Source organism: Dendrobates tinctorius, unplaced genomic scaffold (assembly GCF_039654945.1).
Source record: "Dendrobates tinctorius isolate UK_male_01 unplaced genomic scaffold, ASM3965494v1 ptg000083l, whole genome shotgun sequence".
Classification (NCBI taxonomy): domain Eukaryota; kingdom Metazoa; phylum Chordata; class Amphibia; order Anura; family Dendrobatidae; genus Dendrobates; species Dendrobates tinctorius.
Window position 1 is genome coordinate 29,339,168 of NW_027361751.1, and position 14,270 is coordinate 29,353,437.

General features: G+C 41.8%; 1 protein-coding gene across 6 annotated transcripts in view; it reads right to left on the minus strand.

Moving 5' to 3' along the window:
• Positions 1-14,270, minus strand: part of IPO11 (importin 11) — a 555,951-nt gene that overhangs the window by 421,548 nt on the left and 120,133 nt on the right. The gene's annotated exons all lie outside the window — the stretch shown is intronic.

Sequence of the window (14,270 nt, forward strand, 5' to 3'; positions counted from 1 at the left end):
CCTCCCTCAACACCAAAAGTCCCTGGCAGGGAGAGGAGGGAGCAGCTGGGTCAGTAGTTGAAGAGAGGGATGATAAATGCAAGGAGAAGAGACTTACTGTTTCTACACAGAGCAGAGAAAAGAGAAGTAGTAAATGGGTAGAAAGGCAAAGTGAGCAATTGTAAGTACACACTGCTTTATAAAAGGAGGACTGCAATATATCAAGAGGATAAAAACTTTGATGGGAGGAGGAGAGCTTCTTTAATGGGGAAACATGAGATTTCAGTGCTCTTTTAAGGCTGAATAATATACGAACATCATACAATAAAAAGACCACTATATGAGAATCACAGGGTGTAAACTTCTAAGTAAACTTTCAGGGAATCTATGAAAGAAGGAGATGTCTACACAAACAATACTCTGCTGATATAAATATATACCAGTATATGAGATAGAGATGAGTGAATTTGTTCAGATTTTGGCCCCGAATCTGATTTTAACATATTTCTGAAAAATTAGATGGCATACCATGTGAGCACAGAGCATCCACACACAGGAATACCCTGTTCTATAACGGAAGAGTAATCATTCTACTCCGACTCTTTTTAAAGCAATTCTACTGGTTTTAGCTTTGTGACCCGCGATCCTTTCCAGAGTGTTCAATAGAAATAAATGTCATTACTGAAATGCCTGAAATATTATTAGATATCGCCAGGAGATAGAGACGGAGAGTGGCAGCATGGCACAGACCTGGCGTAATTTCATTTCCATCCACTCCCTTCCACATCTATAAACGAGGCACAAACAATACATTACCGCATGATTTATGGCTCGCTTGCCGACAACTAAAGCAGTTTCACTAGGAAACGGTCACAAAAATCTTCTTGTAGTTAAAAGCAACCCCAAGTGCTAAAGATGGAATACGTGGAAGACTCATTAAAAGCGACAGTTTAGTTTCCTATATGGTGGGGTAAAAATAAAGTCATACATGCTAAAAAATCAATACGTTAATATTTCATATTGGAATGGGGGAAGCAGATATGGTGCATGTGTCCTTAAAGGGGTCATCAAGATGAGTTTGGAAGGGGTGCAACACCCAGCTCCCCCTGCAGTTCATACAAGTTTGGAGCTGAAGCTTCACAAGTTCCGTACACTATATCGGCCATTCTCAAGTACTGCAGATCGTATTGATGGGGATCTCACTGCAAATCCACTGAAAATTGTGCTGCTCATCCACCACCTGACTGAGAAGATGAAATCGACACTGAAAATCAGTCACTTTTCAATACAAAAAGAAGCTTGCTGCGGTTTAGAACATCTGCTGTATGTCCTGATTTCTGTGCAGATTTTTTCCGTTCCATCTAGATAGGGTTTTGAAAATGATATCTACAGGAACTGAACTGTACATTGTTGCAGGGGAGCCACTGTGCGGTAAATCTGTAATACTTTAACATACGCTAGGCCACGGGTCCCCAGACTGTGGCTCGCGGGCCTAAAATGTGTAGTCCACGCCTGTGTACGAGCGTGGTGAATAACCACCTTGCCTAGCAAACAGCTATGAAAAGAAGGTCTCCTGATGGTGACTTTTATGAGTGGTCCTGCTCAGAAGAGAAGATCTGGATGTGCATTTACTTGCCGGGGGAAAGAGGGAGAGAAATCAATTCAGCAAACTGGAGATAGACGATACTGTTCCAGGAGAGATGGTGATGTGGAGAGCGTGCGTGATACAGGAACACCAAGTGAGAAGCCTTGGATGTAAATATTCTGCCTATATGGGATGGGGCACAAGGTCTCCGTATGGATCATGTGGGGAAACTTTAGCTTTCATCATACCAGTAATGGTGTGCTCTGTGGGTCACTACAGTGGGGGGGCAGGCCTGGATGTAGCTCCAACCCTGTCTCAGAGTTGAATGGGCCTCTCAATGTGATAAAAGTTGGGGACTGCTGCCCTAAGCCTACAGCTTATTCCACACAACCACCATAAGGGAGCGTCGGCCTATGTTGCCATGACTAAATCTAAGCTTGGAAACACTCCCTAAAGGCCGCTAGTGTGATCCCATTGAAGAAAAGCATGGCAGAGCAGAACACAGTTTGTCAGCCCTAACATAATATCTATGCTGACCGTCCCATTGAACCTTAGCAGTCAGAGCCTACAAACGAGAAAGTGGCCATTACAGACATCGACTTTCACTGCAGGCTACCGACGATCCTGTCCGCTTCAAGGCAACTGTTGAATCCACTAATATATTACACAATGCCTATGCAGTGGGGAAAATAAGTATTTGATACACTGCTGATTTTGAAAATTTTCCCATCTACCAAGAATGGAGAAGTCTGAAATTTTTATTGTAGGTAAAAATCACATTGTATGATTTTTAAATAATTAAATTGAATTTTATTGCTTGAAATAAGTATTTGATCACCTACCAATCAGCAAGAAATCTGGCTCTCACAGACCTGTTAGTTTTTCTTTAAGAAGCCCTCCTACTCCTAAAAGGCTGGAAGGGCTACAGGACAATAGGCAAGCAGCTTGGTGAGAAGGCAACAACTGTGGGCACAACTAGTAGAAAATGGAAGAAACACAAGATGACTGTCAATATTCCTCGGCTTGGAGCTCCATGTCTCACTTCGTGGGGTAAGAAAGGGCAGAAATCAAACCAGAACTACAGGGGAGGACCTGGTCAATGACTTGAAGAGAGCTAGGGCCATAATCTCAAGCATTACGGTTATTAACTCACTATGCTGTCATGGATTAAAATCCTGCAGGGCACACAAGGTTCCCCTGCTCACACCAGCACATGTCCAGGTCTGCTTGAAGTTTGCCAATGACCATCTGGATGAGGAGGCATGGGAGAAGGTCATGTGATCAGATAAGAGCAAAATAAAACTTTTTAGCATCAACTCCACTCGCTGTGTTTGGAGGAAGAAGGATGAGTACAACCCCAAGAACACCACCCCAACCATGAATCATAGAATCATAGAATCGTAGAGTTGGAAGGGACCTCCTGGGCCATCTGGTCCAACCCCCTGCTCAAAGCAGGATTCGCTAAATCATCCCAGTCAGATGTCTGTCCAGCCTCTGTTTGAAGACTTCCATTGAAGGAGAACTCACCACTTCTCGTGGCAGCCTGTTCCACTCATTGATCACACTGTCAAAAAGTTTTTTCTAATATCTAATCTGTGTCTCCTCCCATTCAGTTTCATCCCATTGCTTCTAGTCTTTCCTTGTGCAAATGAGAATAAAGTTGATCCTTCTACAATGTGACAGCCCTTTAGATATTTGTAGACAGCTATTAAGTCTCCTTTCAGTCTTCTCTTTTGCAAACTAAACATTCCCAAATCCTGCAACCTTTCCTCATAAGACAGGTTTTGCAGACCGGTCACCATTCTGGTCGCTCTTTTCTGAACTTGCTCTAGTTTGTTGATGTCTTTTTTAAAATGTGGTGCCCAAAACTGGACACAATATTCCAGATGAGATCTGACCAAAGAGGAGTAGAGGGAAATAATGACTTCACGTGATCTAGACTGTATGCTTCTGTTAATACATCCTAGAATTGCATTTGCCTTTTTTGCTGCTGCATCACACTGTTGACTCATATTCAGTCTGTGATCTATTAGTATACCCAAGTCTTTTTCACATGTGCTGTCACTTAGCCCTATTCCTCCCATTCTGTATATGCTTTTTTCATTTTTATTGCCCAGATGTAGTACTTTGCATTTCTCCCTGTTAAAAACCATTCTGTTAGTTGCTGCCCACTTCTCCAGTTTATTTAAATCTTTTTGAATCCTCTCTCTCTCTTCTCTAGTATTAGCTATCCCTCCTAGATTTGTGTCATCAGCAAATTTAATCAGTTTACCCTCAATTCCTTCATCTAAATCATTGATAAAGATGTTGAACAATACGGGGCCCAGGACAGAGCCCTGTGGTACCCCACTTGAGACATTCTTCCAACTGGATGTGCAGCCATTTACGACCACTCTTTGGGTTCGATCACTAAGCCAGTTATGAATCCACCTAACAGTTGCCTTGTCCATTCCATACTTAGTCATTTTTTCAATAAGGATAGTATGAGAGACTTTGTCAAATGCTTTGCTGAAGTCAAGATATACTATATCTACAGCATTTCCTTGATCCACCCAATCAGTTATACCGTCATAGAAGGAAATTGAGTTAGTCTGACATGACTTATCAGTTACAAACCCATGCTGACTCTGTTTGATCACTTCATTCTTATCCAGGTATTGACATACATGTTGTTTAATAATTTGTTCAAAGATCTTTCCTGGTATAGAAGTCAGACTCACCGGCCTATAGTTGCCTGGGTCCACCTTCTTCCCCTTTTTGAAGATAGGAACAACATTTGCTCTTCTCCAGTCTTCTGGCACTTCTCCTGTTCTCCAAGAATTTTCAAAGATTATGGAGAGGGGTTCAAAAATTTCTTCTGCTATCTCCTTCAGTACTCTGGGGTGTAATTCATCTGGACCTGGAGACTTGAATTCATTTAGGTTAGCTAAGTGTTTCTTCACTATCTTTCTGTTTATAGATATCCTGGATTCTTCTATTCCCTTAATAGGACAGTGAATAACAGTTGGTGTTACATTTCCTTTCTGAGAGAAAACAGATGCAAAATAGGAATTTAAAAGTTCAGCCTTCTCAACATTCTGTCTTACCATTTCATCATTTTCATCCTGTAAAAATCCTATAGCATCTTTGACTTTTCTTTTACTTTTGACATATCCCCAAAATCCTTTATTATTGCTTTTGACATCTCTTGCAAGCCTCAATTCATTTTCAGCTTTAGCTAATCTGATTTGTGCCCTGCAGGTTCTGCAGACAGCATTATATTCTTCTTTAGATATGCATCCCTCTGTTCTGTGTTCACCCATCCTGGTTTCCTTAAATGCTTCCTATTCTTCCCTCTTTTCGGAATTGTTAACAACTGTGCTTTGAGAATTTCATTTTTCAAGATTTCCCATCCTTCCTGGACATTTTTGTCTTTAAGGATATCCAGCCATTGGATCCCTCCAATTCTCTTTCTGAATCCCTTAAAATCTGCCTTTCTGAAATCTAACCTTGACGTCTGAGTCTTCACAGGTCTTCCGCCTCTAGTTATCCAAAATTCTAAAATAGCATGGTCGCTACCTCCTAGGGTTCCAGCCACTTTTACCTCCGCAACCATTTCCTCCCTGTTTATAAGGATTAGATCCAAGGTAGCAGTTCCCCTTGTTTTCTCCCCTACCTTTTGGAAGATAAAGTTGTCAGCAAGAGAGGATAAGAATTTCCTTGACCTGTTAGTTTTGCCTGAGAGAGATTCCCAACAAATGTCTGGATAGTTGAAATCTCCCATGACAACTATGTCATATTTTTTGGAGAACTTGGCCATTTGATGCATAAAGAGTTCATCCATATCTTCAGCTTGTAAAGGCGGCCTGTAGTAAATGCCTACAATGGTGTCCTTTCCATTGTTCTGTCCTTGTATTCTTACCCAAACAGTTTCCACAGAACTCCCAGTCTCTGAAGCTTCAATCTCTGTGCAGATATACGCGTTTCTAACATACAATGCAACACCCCCTCCTCGTTTATCAAGTCTGTTTCTTGCAAATAAGTTGTATCCTTCTAGTCTTGTATTCCAATCATGTGTATTGTCCCACCAAGTTTCAGTGATTCCAATGACATCATATTTCTTTTCCTGTGTTAGTAGTTCCAATTCTCCTTGTTTGTTGCCCATGCTTTGTGCATTAGTATAGAAACATTTTAGTTTGTGATTGGTTTCTCTTTCTCCAATATTTGCATTAATTAGATTCTTTCGTCTTTGTTCTTCCTTTCCACTTCTAATAGCAGAGTTCTCAATAGCATTTGTCAGGTGTATGGCTTTTTCTGGTCTTTTGCTTCCCTTCCCATGTTGTTCTAGTTTAAAGCTCTCCTTACAAGTGTAGCAAGGCGACTTCCAAATACATGCTTTCCAGTCTTCGTAAGGTGCACCCCATCTCTAGCAAGTAGTCCATCGTATAAGTAGTTCACTCCGTGATCCAGAAATCCAAATCGTTGCTGACGGCACCATCGACATAGCCAGTTGTTCACCTGCAGAATCTTATTCCACCTCCTTGTTCCATGGCCATCCACTGGGAGGATGGAAGAGAAGACCACCTGCGCTCCCAGTTCTTTCACTTTCTTGCCTAAGTCTTCAAAGTCTCTGCAGATGGTTTCCAGGTCGTTTCTTGTGGTGTCATTTGTCCCCACATGTAGTAGCAGGAATGGGTAGTCATCTGTAGGTCTGAAGAGTCCTGATATCCTGTCAGACACATCTTTAATTTTTGCACCTGGAAGACAGCACATTTCTCTTGAAGTTATATCCGGTCTGCAGATAGCGGCCTCTGTTCCTCTCAACAGGGAATCCCCCATGACCACCACTCTCCGTTTCTTCTTCACAACATTTTTCTTTCTCCATCCAGGAGGACTCTGAAGGCGTACAAGGTTGCTGTTTGTTGGCAAAGTCTTATCCTGATGTATTTCTTCATCGTTTTCCTGCGTGAGAGCCTGGTACTGGTTTCTGAGCAGTATGGGTGCTGACTGCCTCCTGATCCTCCTGCTTCTCTGGGTCACATGTCTCCATTCCTCTGTTTCTTCAGGTGCACTTCGAATTTCTTCTCTTTCTGTAACATGAAGAGATAATTCTGCTCTGTCCAAGAACTCTTCACCTTCCTTAATGATCTTCAACGTAGCTAACTTCTCTTCGAGATTTTGCAACTTTTCCTCCAACAGGGACACAAGCTTGCATTTGTGGCATGTGAAGTTTGGCTTTTCCACTGGTAAATCTGTGAACATGTAGCAAGAAATGCAGCTCACCAAATGGCTCCTGGCCTCTTCCATCTTGAGATTTCTTAAAAACGATGAAAGATGAGCCAAAATTCACGCGCCAATAGGCGCGCGGTTTTTCCGATTTCCTCTTTTCAGCTGCAACGGCCAAAACCCAGTGATCGTTGAGCTCGCGGAGACTCTTCACTTATCCCAGAAGGCACTGGGAATATGCAAATGATCTCCTCAAGACTCTTCCCCTGGTTTTCCGATTTCCTCTTTTCAGCTGCAGCGGCCAAAACCCAGTGATCGTTGAGCTCGCGGAGACTCTTCACTTATCCCAGAAGGCACTGGGAATATGCAAATGATCTCCTCAAGACTCTTCCCCTGAAGCATGGTGAGGGAAACATCATACTTTTGGGGAAGATTTTCTGCAAAGGGGACTGGATGACTGCACTGTTTTGGAGGGAGGATGGATGGGGTCATGTATCGCAAGATTTTGGCCAACAACCTCCTTCCCACAGTAAGAGCATTGAAGATTGATTGTGGCTGGCTCTTCCAGCATGACAATGACCTGAAACACACAGCCAGGGCAACTAAGGAGTGGCTCCATAAGAAGCATTTCAAGGTGCTGAAGTGGCCTAGTCCATCACCAGACCTGAACCCAACAGAAAATCTTTGGAATGAGGTGAAACTCAATATTGCCCAGCGACAGCCCCGAAAAGTGACAAATCTGGAGAATATCTGTATGGAGGGCTGGGCCAAGGAGGGGGCCTGTTGCAGTGTGTGCAAACTTGGTCAAGAACTACAGGAAACGTCTGACCTCTGTAATTGCAGACAAAGGTTTCTGTACCAAATATTACGTTTTTCTACTGTAATAAATACTTATTTTATGCAAATTAATTAAGGAGAAATCGTACAATGTGATTTTCTGCATTTTTTTTAGATTCTAAACAGTAAAAGTTATAGCCAGCTCACCCAGTCTGTCGTCTTTAAGATTCTGTCTCTCACAGTTGAAGTGTACCTATGATAAACATTACAGACCTCTCCGTACTTTGTAGGTGGCTAAAACTTGCAATATCAACAGTGTATCATATACTTATTTTCCCCACTTAGTTCAACATAAACAAGGGTTAAGTCATTAAAAAAACAAGTTAAAGGGGCCATCTGACGCGGATAAGTGCATGACCGGCAAGGTATCCTGCTCATTAGACAGGACATGTGCACGACATACAAGTGATACTTGCTGACCAGGACACGTAAATGATGCTACCTGAACATACACGTGTCTTGGTGAGGTTAGGTTTTCTTATATTGTCCTACATCTTTGTGTTTATACCCAGTCTGACAAAGGGTCTGTGACATGAAAGGTTGCCCTCCAGTGTGTTTATTCGAAGATGCAGTGCGTGTTTTTGGATCTGGAAACAATGAAATAAAGGTGTCTGAAAGCCAGATAATTATCTATTCCTGTTCCACCTCTTAGAAATATGGGGTTGCAACGTCATCGGCGCTGCGGTTAGCGGTGCCAGATATCCCCTTTAACGTTTTTATATCAGACGAGGACAAGTAACATCATTAGCACCGCTCAGTTCCCAGGCGGAACAGCTTCAGATGGTACAGGTTCACCCCTTTTAAAGCGGATGGACCCCATTGATCAGACCAGTCTATCATTGTCCACACACACCTGATTGGCCTGGATCTTAAGTTTCCAAGAAGAATAATACAGGAACAGGACAAAATCCTTAGAAAACATGCTCCTGAATTGTTATTTTATTTCCGGAGAGCGGATGGATGAGTCTCCTTTAAGGTGAATAATATTCTTTCCATGTAACTTTACGTGGACAATCTAATAGAATTAGACGTAACGTTGCAGGGTCACCTTTCCAATTCTGATAAAAAGTCTGTAAGTTCCATCGATTGACTTTGATGCTAGACCAGAAACCGTAAAAACAGAATGTCAAAATATTGCCCACACTGCTGCCATTATGAGTCACTAGCGTGCTCTCCGGTAATGGCGTGGATTATGCTAGCAGACAATTTTGGCTGAAATGATAATGACAGTTTCTTTAAGTCAGTATTGCTCGCTGCAGCTCAGATCGGCGGGAGATTAATGGCCGTTTTGAGATAAGCTGCATTAATTAAGGCCAGTGTCACCCGGGGCTACAAAACGTTGAGATCTCGGAATATCTCCTCGGCTATAATCTATGAAGAGAGCGGCTTCCATTTACTTCATTGCTTACAAGCTCCACAAGTGTTTTATGAAGATCTACTTTCACAGCAAATCGGAGGGAAAGGCAGAAAGTAGCTAAAAGGGTTTCTTGGCGAGTAGTCAGAAATAGCTAGACATGTGTCTCTATAGACCTCAGATACCGTGTAGGAAATATGGCCCCAATATCAAAAATCTTGGCCCCACTGAAGATATTATCATAGAATCATAGAATCATAGAATCGTAGAGTTGGAAGGGACCTCCTGGGCCATCTGGTCCAACCCCCTGCTCAAAGCAGGATTCGCTAAATCATCCCAGTCAGATGTCTGTCCAGCCTCTGTTTGAAGACTTCCATTGAAGGAGAACTCACCACTTCTCGTGGCAGCCTGTTCCACTCATTGATCACTCTAACTGTCAAAAAGTTTTTTCTAATATCTAATCTGTGTCTCTTCCCATTCAGTTTCATCCCATTGCTTCTAGTCTTTCCTTGTGCAAATGAGAATAAAGTTGATCCTTCTACAATGTGACAGCCCTTTAGATATTTGTAGACAGCTATTAAGTCTCCTCTCAGTCTTCTCTTTTGCAAACTAAACATTCCAAAATCCTGCAACCTTTCCTCATAAGACAGGGTTTGCAGACCGGTCACCATTCTGGTCGCTCTTTTCTGAACTTGCTCCAGTTTGTTGATGTCTTTTTTAAAATGTGGTGCCCAAAACTGGACACAATATTCCAGATGAGGTCTGACCAAAGAGGAGTAGAGGGAAATAATGACTTCACGTGATCTAGACTGTATGCTTCTGTTAATACATTCTAGAATTGCATTTGCCTTTTTTGCTGCTGCATCACACTGTTGACTCATGTTCAGTCTGTGATCTATTAGTATACCCAAGTCTTTTTCACATGTGCTGTCACTTAGCCCTATTCCTCCCATTCTATATATGCTTTTTTCATTTTTATTGCCCAGATGTAGTACTTTGCATTTCTCCCTGTTAAAAACCATTCTGTTAGTTGCTGCCCACTTCTCCAGTTTATTTAAATCTTTTTGAATCCTCTCTCTCTCCTCTCTAGTATTAGCTATCCCTCCTAGCTTTGTGTCATCAGCAAATTTAATCAGTTTACCCTCAATTCCTTCATCTAAATCATTGATAAAGATGTTGAACAATACAGGGCCCAGGACAGAGCCCCGTGGTACCCCACTTGAGACATTCTTCCAACTGGATGTGCAGCCATTTACGACGACTCTTTGGGTCCGATCACTAAGCCAGTTATGAATCCACCTAACAGTTGTCTTGTCCATTCCATACTTAGTCATTTTTTCAATAAGGATTGTATGAGAGACTTTGTCAAATGCTTTGCTGAAGTCAAGATATACTATATCTACAGCATTTCCTTGATCCACCCAATCAGTGATACCGTCATAGAAGGAAATTAAGTTAGTCTGACATGACTTATCAGTTACAAACCCATGCTGACTCTGTTTAATCACTTCATTCTTATCCAGGTATTGACATACATGTTGTTTAATAATTTGTTCAAAGATCTTTCCTGGTATAGAAGTCAGACTCACCGGCCTATAGTTGCCTGGGTCCACCTTCTTCCCCTTTTTGAAGATAGGAACAACATTTGCTCTTCTCCAGTCTTCTGGCACTTCTCCTGTTCTCCAAGAATTTTCAAAGATTATGGAGAGGGGTTCAAAAATTTCTTCTGCTATCTCCTTCAGTACTCTGGGGTGTAATTCATCTGGACCTGGAGACTTGAATTCATTTAGGTTAGCTAAGTGTTTCCTCACTATCTTTCTGTTTATAGATATCCTGGATTCTTCTATTCCCTTAATAGGACAGTGAATAACAGTTGATGTTGCATTTCCTTTCTGAGAGAAAACAGATGCAAAATAGGAATTTAAAAGTTCAGCCTTCTCAACATCCTGTCTTACCATTTCATCATTTTCATCCTGTAAAAATCCTATAGCATCTTTGACTTTTCTTTTACTTTTGACATATCCCCAAAATCCTTTATTATTGCTTTTGACATCTCTTGCAAGCCTCAGTTCATTTTCAGCTTTAGATAATCTGATTTGTGCCCTGCAGGTTCTGCAGACAGCATTATATTCTTCTTTAGATATGCCTCCCTCTTTCCATTTTATAAACATTTTTTTCTTCCTTTTTAGCATGTGCTTAAGTTCTGTGCTCATCCATCCTGGTTTCCTTAAATGCTTCCTATTCTTCCCTCTTTTCGGAATTGTTAACAACTGTGCATTGAGAATTTCATTTTTCAAGATTTCCCATCCTTCCTGGACATTTTTGTCTTTAAGGATATCCAGCCATTGGATCCCTCCAATTCTCTTTCTGAATCCCTTAAAATCTGCCTTTCTGAAATCTAACCTTGACGTCTGAGTCTTCACAGGTCTTCCACCTCTAGTTATCCAAAATTCTAAAATAGCATGGTCGCTACCTCCTAGGGTCCCAGCCATTTTTACCTCCTCAACCATTTCCTCCCTGTTTATAAGGATTAGATCCAAGGTAGCAGTTCCCCTTGTTTTCTCCCTTACCTTTTGGAAGATAAAGTTGTCAGCAAGAGAGGATAAGAATTTCCTTGACCTGTTAGTTTTGCCTGAGAGAGATTCCCAACAAATGTCTGGATAGTTGAAATCTCCCATGACAACCATGTCATATTTTTTGGAGAACTTGGCCATCTGATGCATAAAGAGTTCATCTATATCTTCGGCTTGCACAGGCGGCCTGTAGTAAATGCCTACAATGGTTTCCTTTCCATTGTTCTGTCCTTGTATTCTTACCCAAACAGTTTCCACAGAACTCCCAGTCTCTGAAGCTTCAATCTCTGTGCAGATATACGCGTTTCGAACATACAATGCGACACCCCCTCCTCGTTTATCAAGTCTGTTTCTTGCAAATAAGTTGTATCCTTCTAGTCTTGTATTCCAATCATGTGTATTGTCCCACCAAGTTTCAGTGATTCCAATGACATCATATTTCTTTTCCTGTGTTAGTAGTTCCAATTCTCCTTGTTTGTTGCCCATGCTTTGTGCATTAGTATAGAAACATTTTAGTTTGTGATTGGTTTCTCTTTCTCCAATATTTTTATTAATTAGATTCTTTCGTCTTTGTTCTTCCTTTCCACTTCTAATAGCAGAGTTCTCAATAGCATTTGGCAGGTGTATGGCTTTTTCTGGTCTTTTGCTTCCCTTCCCATGTTGTTCTAGTTTAAAGCTCTCCTTACAAGTGTAGCAAGGCGACTTCCAAATACATGCTTTCCAGTCTTCGTAAGGTGCACCCCATCTCTAGCAAGTAGTCCATCGTATAAGTAGTTCACTCCGTGATCCAGAAATCCAAATCGTTGCTGACGGCACCATCGACGTAGCCAGTTGTTCACCTGCAGAATCTTATTCCACCTCCTTGTTCCATGGCCATCCACTGGGAGGATGGAAGAGAAGACCACCTGTGCTCCCAGTTCTTTCACTTTCTTGCCTAAGTCTTCAAAGTCTCTGCAGATGGTTTCCAGGTCGTTTCTTGCGGTGTCATTTGTCCCCACATGTAGTAGCAGGAATGGGTAGTCATCTGTAGGTCTGAAGAGTCCTGATATCCTGTCAGACACATCTTTTATGTCGATGTGAATTTGGCTTCATGAAGCTTTTATTAACCTTTAGGAACAATTTTGTTAATTTTACATGGTCTCTGTTGTTTCAACAAATTTTGCATAAAAAATATAAAATATAATAAACTGTGAAATATATCAGAAAAATGATACTTTCTTCACATGTAAGACACATCTTCTCTTCACTTCCAAGTTCCCATAACTAACTTTCAAAATGAGTTGAAATCTATCTTCGCTCAAACAAGAAGGGCGGACAGCTCACTTATCAGATTGCAGCTGCCAACTGAAAACTAAGTAGAGGAGAGAGGAGCACAGTGAGAAAAACAGGCAGAGACACACAAAGGCCATGCTGTTGGTCTCTAGTAAGTGTTTATCTAACCCAAGAATCTGTTTCACAGCTAAACTGCCCAGGACTGCCACGTGCTGCCATTTCTGAATATGCACTGCACACAGTCAGGAATGCAGGAATCCCTCATCTCTAGGTGCACTATTAAGGGAAAACATGACGGCAGCAGGTCTACAACAACTAGCTAAACGATAAAAATTGGAAAAAAAATATACACAGGTTAAACATTGTCAAAAATTAGGAAACTAAGTACGGTACATAAGTCAGAGAATGAGTGTTAATCCTCATGCACACAATGTGGTGAAATGACAAGTACTTTTTAAGGCTACTTTCACACTAGCGTCGTGCACTGCACGTCGCTATGCGTCGTTTTGAAGAAAAAACGCATCCTGCAAAAGTGCTTGCAGGATGCGTTTTTTCTCCATAGACTTTTATTAACGACGCAGTGCGACGCATTGCCACACGTCGCAACCGTCGTGCGACGGACCGTCGCCACCAAAAAACGTTACATGTAACGTTGTTTGGTGCGTCGTCTGCAGCATTTCCGACCGCGCACGCGCGGCCGGAACTCCGCCCCCGCCTCCCCGCACCTCACAATGGGGCAGCGGATGCGATGAAAAACAGCATCCGCTGCCCCCGTTGTGCGGCGCTTCCACACTATGCGTCGGTGCGCTGCAATGTCGCATAGCGACGTGCAGTGCACGACGCTAGTGTGAAAGTAGTCTAAGTGTACATCCACTGCAATGGAAGCGTAGAAGAGAGGAGGCCCATCTGAGTTGGTCCCATCTCCTTTGCTATTAGGTACAAGGAGGCTGAGGAGAACAGGCCCAACAGTAATGGAAATGGTGTACTAATATCAAGACAAAAAGAAGGAAAACAGAGCTCACACCTTCGTTAATGCAGAAACTGGATTCAGGACAAATGGCTGTGGGTGGCTGGAATTCCAATGGTGCAGCTCAGCAACTTCATAGAAAAGTGGTTGGGAATTCGTCACATCCAAACGGGAGTGACATAAAAAATGATCCTTTATTGGAAGTCCATTACAACACAAACCAGTTCTGGCAAGATATTAAAATCTGACCCCTTTCTGGCAACCGCCCTGAGTCATAGAATAGGGTGCAATATACATGTGATCCTATTTAAATATAAACAGACCAACTGTCATGAGTTTTAGAACCAACCAATAGAAAACCCCTAAACATATATTTAAAGACAAGTCAGACTATACTGAAAATGAAGAGAAGGAAAAAAGTAAAAACATATGTATAATTATAATATTTCAATAAATATAGAAAAGATCCTGAAAAATAAAAACGTCATAAATCTCAGA